We start from the raw sequence: 6509 nt of genomic DNA on the forward strand, positions 1-6509 counted from the left end.
AGGATGTGCTCCAGCTGCGCTAACATCAGGTAGGCCATATTAGGATGATGCACAAAGTAGATATATGAAGGATTGGAGAGTTAGAAGGCCTGATTAACCTTGAACTCGTCGGAATCTTTCACGAACAGTTGCGGCGGTAAGCAACTCCGGTGAGAAATTCATGATGATTGGAAGGTTTAGAAACTACAGAAGTAGAGGGCTTTGGGCAAGTAGAGATTTGTGAGGGGACGGAGCCTTTTATAGGATGCAGGGGAGGTCAGAATCGAGCGGAGCATCGTCGGTTTCATGGGTGTTAATGGCGGCTGTTACTAGCTCATCTAACGGTCATTAGAGGTGCTTCAAGGCGCACTAAAGGATTGGAAGGGTCGAGAGAGGCGAGGGGGTTCCATCCAGAGGAGTTCGGGACGAGAGGAAGAAGGGGAGGGGGTGGGGCGCTGGATGGGATGCGTTCTCCTCGCTCCTGCCATGAACGTAAAGAAGACGACCAGGGTGGTGGTGAGGATGATGGGCCTTCCGTGCGTGCACTGCTGCGCACATTTTTTTTAGGATTTCAGTCAACAATTTTTTTAACGAAAATAACTATTAGAAATGTTCATAAATACCAATGTAATATTTGACCTCGGAAAATAAATAGTTTTGGCACTGAGTAAGTTTTTATTGCGCACATAATTTTTACCTACTAATAAACCAGCGATTGCTTATGGTCATACGTCGTGCTTTTTTGCAGAAAAGTCCCTCCGTTTCTGAGAATTCAACCTGCAGTCCTCACCATAAGTCAGCCCCGAACCGGTACAGGGAGGAAAAAAGAGAAAAAAAAATAGCCCAGCCCGCACGACCTTCCTCCTCGATCCCATCTCGACCTCCATCCCGCCGCCACCTCCCGCCGCCACCTCCTGCCTCGCCCCGCCCAGCCTCACCGCGCGCCGCCCGCCGCCGACGCGCCGCCCACCAGCCGCGCCCGCACCCATCTCCCATCGATGCGCCACCATCCCCTGTATCCATGCTCCGCCGTCTGAATCCCGTCGTCGAGTCCCTCCCGCTCGCCGTGGCCAATGATCGCGTCGACCGGGACCGCGTCCCTCCCCAAACGGCGGCGATGATGGAGGGTGCCGCACTGCCGCCCAGCTCCTGACCGACGGAGTCGCCGGGTTCCCGCTCCTCGGGGCCAGCCCCTCCCCCGTGTCGGGTCGCGCATCGGCTTGGAGGCCCCTCGGGGCTGCCGCCGGTGAGGGAGTCCTGCGCGGCCGTGAGGGCTGGGGACCAAGCGGCGGGGTCCGTGGTGCGTTCCTGTTGAGGGCTTGCTGGGGTTGGCAGGGATCTGAGCCGCCGTCGATGGATTTCTCGCAGCTTGGCTACATGTTGCTTCGGATTTGGTACTATCCCCATCTCCCTCTCCCTCGGTGTGGACGCACGCACCTAAACCCAAAACCTGAACTGAATCAGTCGAGCGCTCGTTGCCGGATCGTTGAACCATCGTCCCGGTCGCTGCCGCGTCAGTTCCACACCGCTACAACGCTGCCTACCACCGCCACTCCATTGGCTTGGATTTGTTTGTGGCATGGGCTGGGAACTGTACGGTGTTGTCTGATGCATGTTCCGCACTGGGAGGTTTGGTCGGTTGACGCTAGGTATGAGCAGCTCTTGAGCCTGATTGCTGGATGTGGGCACGCATGCATGTATACTCCTCAACTTGCACTGCTTATACAACACATTGCCTGTACACCACGGCCGTGGACAGGCGGACGTGCTCCTACTCCTCACAAGGCACCCACAGTCTTTATTAGCAAGCCAATCCAAAACTTCAGCATGCATTTTTTTTAAAGGACAACTAAGTATCTTTGTTAGTAACATCTTTGTCAAAAATTAGAAAAAACGCCAGTGCATTAGTTGAGCTAATCAGCTAGCTTCATCTCTTGGATTATGCATTGATAGTATGGCACATGTTGTATCGTTATAAGCAATTTTTGTTAGGAGGTAAGATTTTAGTGTCGTCGTTCAGTTTTTGTTACATACAAAATGAATATGATTAGTTAATTCTGTTTTCTTTTAAGAGGTATTTCTCTCGCCAGCCTTTGTGTTATCCATGTGAATTCCACTAGATTTATCATCCGTGTACCTAAATTGTGCATATTATCAAATTCTGGAAAAAAAAAGTTGAGCGCTTATTGTGGCCATCATCTGCATAGCACCACACCTAGAGCTAAAATCAAGTAACCTTCATGGATTTTGTTGACAAGAAAGACAACGAACTTAATTTAACGACTTGAAGTCAATTGCACATGTCTCATACTGCATTGCACCTTGGCCGACGCACTCGACCACGACAAGCAGCAGCTCGGGAAGCCTTTGCAATTCATGTATTTACAACATTTACAGTTCATGTATTTACTGTTCATGCATTGCACCTTCATGGTTTTTGTTGTACTTCTGCATTTGCAACATTTACAGCTTAATGCAATCAGGAATTGGTTATAGATTTCATGTGATTTAATTTCTGAATGTTAACAACAGTGACAACTTGTGACTTTCGTAAGTTTTATTTCCATTGAGACAGAGCGGGCAATGGATCGTGAGATGGAATGAAATTATAAGTTTTCTGAATGCTAATTGCGTATGTTTTGTACTTGTAGGAATGCTATGAAGGAAGTGTTCTTCCCTTATTTTTTATGAAGGTAAGGTCTTGTTCTTGGATTCCTACTGCTCTAGATTGCTTGGCTGCTCTAATTTATCACTTCATGGCCTTATGCTCCACCATTATCTTTGAACACTTGATACTTATTTACTTTTCTTCGTTGGCTTCTTTTTGATAGTCATCTGATTTAAAAATGCTAGCATGTGCCACTTTAGTATCTTTCAGTTTCAGCAAACATATTGGATTATCTTGACATATGTTGGCATTGACAAGATAATATAGATTGTCACTATTAATTTCAATGTTCACGCTCCATCCTATTTAAATTCCTATTTGGATGGAAGTCAACACACTAAGAACTGTATGCTTGATGAATGATGTTCACAGCAATTACTCGAATTTCTTCGTTTCCGCGGTATAGTTATGCAAGTTAAGTTCTGTTTGCTCATGCATTCACTTGTGCAGACTGATGGTTAATTGTGAACTATGTATATTCTGTAGGTTCTTCTTAGTGAGATCAAAACTAAGCACAATCGTATTTTCTCGAATTGTACACATGCTATGATTTTCATGCTCTCTGTAGTAATTATGTTGAATTCTCATAATTCCTTTTGCATTATTATGCCAAACAATTTGTATGCTAAAAACATACTTCATAATCCCATCTCCCCGCGTCGTCCCGATTTGTTCCAGCTGGGCACTGCCTCGGCTGCAAAGCGTGTGTTGTCCCACGAAGCAGGCCCTCCTTTGCAAGGCCGACGAGGATAGCTTCAACTTCGCAGCCTATTCTGGTCAATGATGTCATTGATAATAACCAGGAAGTTTCACCGCTCAGTTCATCCAGTTGAATCCTTCTATTGTAATTCTATTCCCTACCCTTTCTTACTTGTAGGAAATTCAAGTGTGGTACACATGTGAGTATCTTCTCCTTCCCTCTGTTGTATGCATGTGGTCATTTGTTATCCCAATTAAGAATCAAGATCCACTACATTCTTGAATATTGAAGACTGTTTTAGTTGGTCCAGATTAAACTTGATAAATACAATTTCCTTGTTGGTTCCATCTGAGTTGTATTAATGATTTGGGCAGTTTTCAGTAATCTTAAGCCGTCTTCAGATTTTAGCTTCCTCAATCATTCTGAATTATTTAACCTCAGTATGAGGTACATGTCTTCCAAAGATTAATCCTGAGAAATTTGTAGTTGATCAGTTGGGTCTGTTTGATTTGTTCAGTAGACTGCAGCAGCAGTCACCATTGTTCAGATCTATTCTAAAGCTACATTATTAGCACTGCAATATCTTTGTTACTTCAACCAAATAGTTCAGCCGTGTCTTATTGATTTGGACGGGTTCTTACTAATCTTTAAGCCAACTTCAAATTTTAGCCTGCTCGGTCAATCTGGATTATTTAGTGTCAATTTTGATGCATGTCTTTAATAAAATAAGAAACTGATTTTGGGTGCTAAAATAAACACTAAACACTACTTGCTCATGGCGACTATGTGTAGAAAGACGATCACGGTGGAGATCCCGACGGTCGACGTGAAGCCGGGGTGGAAGAAGGGCACGAAGATCACCTTCCTAGAAGGAACGATCTGATTTTTTCGGTACAGTTATGTGTTTCAAAAAGTTATTGTGATGTAATTTTTATATTAACACTATAATCTATGAAGTTATGTTTCCAGACATTTCACTTTTTGCATCAGCTGAGGCACATTTTATTTTCAAATAATTTCTGAAGTAAAAGTTGTGAATGAACTGCATGATGTTTCATGTGTTCGAATTACACTTGAAATAAAAAATTAGATAGCAAGGTGCAGAGGAAATGTGAGAAAAGTTGTCCAAAAACCGAAGAACCTTTTTTACTTTTCTTCCCATTACAAGTTTGCTATTTATACTATGCTTTATTTTTACTATAATGTCAAATTTATCATGTTTTAAGATGAATGGTAAATCAAATAAGGAAAAAACTATGGTGGCCAGATTTGGTAGCCCTTAGCCCTTATCATGTTTTTATATCCAAAATACTGTTTGATCCTTGTTCAATCTTATTTGCAGCGTAAACTATGTACACTAATCATTAGACCATCTTTGAAGATCTGACGAACAAAAGCAGAATGGTTCTTTCTATACTGTTCGAACCACACCCCCTTTCGTTCTCTCCCAGGGAGTGGCTAGCGCGCAACACTGCCATGCTCCTCTGCCGCGCAGTCATCACAGGATGGGACGGCGACCTCGCCTTCCTATTCAATGTTCTGTCGGTAGCGTCGTTCTCTGTCCAGGAGCATCCGGACAGGGAGGTGCTCCCGCCATGCGTCTAGGCATGTACTGCAACGGCGACCACATGGCTAAGATGGCCATTGCCATCACCGAGTTCCGCGCTCTCTGTTCTTCATTAAATCCAGGTTTGTGGACACTACTTACCAGTTGGGAGAGAAACATAATTGATGTGTATGGAATTGCAGAATTGACACCCATGACCTATCAGTTCAACTAGAAGCAAAGAATGTTTGACATGCAAGGTTCTATCATGCCCATATCTTTCTGTTCGTCTCTTTATTCTACAGAAACTGCCAATTGTTACTGTAGCTTTCATGCCTACCAGACAAAATCAAAGGAAGGTGCTTTGTATCTCAAGTGTTGTAGTGAAAGGATTATCCTAACATAAGAGCTATATTTGCTTCATAAAAAATATGTACAGTTGGTTCACACAACGCTTAGTATGTTATTGTTAGTTCGATTTGAGTTTCTATACCATGCCAAGAGCTTTAATATTAAAAGGCACATTCTCATTTTATAAGGAGCACTCCAAGTGTCAGTATTAAAAACAGATCATGCTTTTTTCTGAAATGAGAAATGAGAAATCAATCCGTATGGTTCTCCAATTTCATGGTACTAAATTTAGATATATTAGAGGTACTGTTATGTTAGCTTCAATTAGGTGACAGGAGCATGCCAAGCTAGATGATCTATAAGCCTTATCATATCTTACAATTATCCACATTGTTGCAGAAAAACTCAACCTTTTTCCCCATGCCTAAAGTTATCTGGGAAGATTTCTCCAACTTCTTTCAGTGTACTCTTGGCACTAACTCCTGAAAAATACTACTGAAAACAACAATAATTTTTTTTTCTTCACCAGATGCGGAAACTAAAAGGCGAGTACCATGGGATCATGAAGTATATAAAGCAAAGGAGGAGTTGTACCATCTCCTCTCCGGCAAGATTCTTTTTTTTGCTGGGGAATGAACGAATTGAATGCAAGATTGCATTGTTACAAGGACAGAGAGTGGACCACCACCTTCAGTTTCTCAGATTCCCTGTTTGCATTCGCCATTCTCAACAAGCACCAGGATGTGGCTTTGGTTCTGCACAAACAATATCTTCAGTGGTTTCTAGATCAAGCCCTATGTTCTTTATCTGAACAATAGACATTGTAATTGTTCCATCCATTACCTCTGAAAGTCAAGAATCGAAAGAAAAGTTATTGGCATATCTCTGTCACCAAGGAAGGTTCGTTAGACAGAAAAATGATCTCTGGTTATGTATGAGATGATGCAATGCACATCTCTGAATGAAGCACAACAGGAATTTACATCCTCTAATGCTAACTGTTGATCATTCTTCTCTGAAGTATCAAGTCAGTATCTCATTTGCCCCCTATTCATCTGTCATGTCTGCATGAAAAATCATTGCAATTTTAATCCTATGTTTAAGGGTAGCTAAATTTCTACGGACCTACAATATTATCTTTTTGGAATAACAGATCAACTTTCAACATGTACTTCTGTTGTAACATCTCATGTATTTTGTGCTATTATCTGAAAGAGGTGTGGACTGGAGAAATTCATGATAAGTACTGATGTAGAGCTTGGCTG

At 42.7% G+C, this 6509-nt stretch overlaps 1 long non-coding RNA gene across 5 annotated transcripts; it reads left to right on the forward strand.

The window, feature by feature from the left end:
* Nucleotides 1-441: 441 nt before the first annotated feature.
* On the forward strand, nt 442-6264 carry LOC109784961 (uncharacterized). 5 transcript variants are annotated; one of them, XR_005770858.2, is made up of 4 exons: nt 624-1628; nt 2631-2672; nt 3326-3546; nt 4140-6264. It is a non-coding gene; the product is annotated as an uncharacterized lncRNA (long non-coding RNA). The 5 variants fall into 5 exon arrangements; XR_012202055.1 differs by having other exon boundaries at nt 804-1628; nt 3326-5036; nt 5774-6264; XR_005770857.3 differs by having other exon boundaries at nt 496-1373; nt 3326-6264.
* The last annotated feature ends 245 nt before the right edge of the window (nt 6265-6509 follow it).

Source organism: Aegilops tauschii, chromosome 2 (assembly GCF_002575655.3).
Source record: "Aegilops tauschii subsp. strangulata cultivar AL8/78 chromosome 2, Aet v6.0, whole genome shotgun sequence".
In the NCBI taxonomy this organism is placed as follows: Eukaryota; Viridiplantae; Streptophyta; class Magnoliopsida; order Poales; family Poaceae; genus Aegilops; species Aegilops tauschii.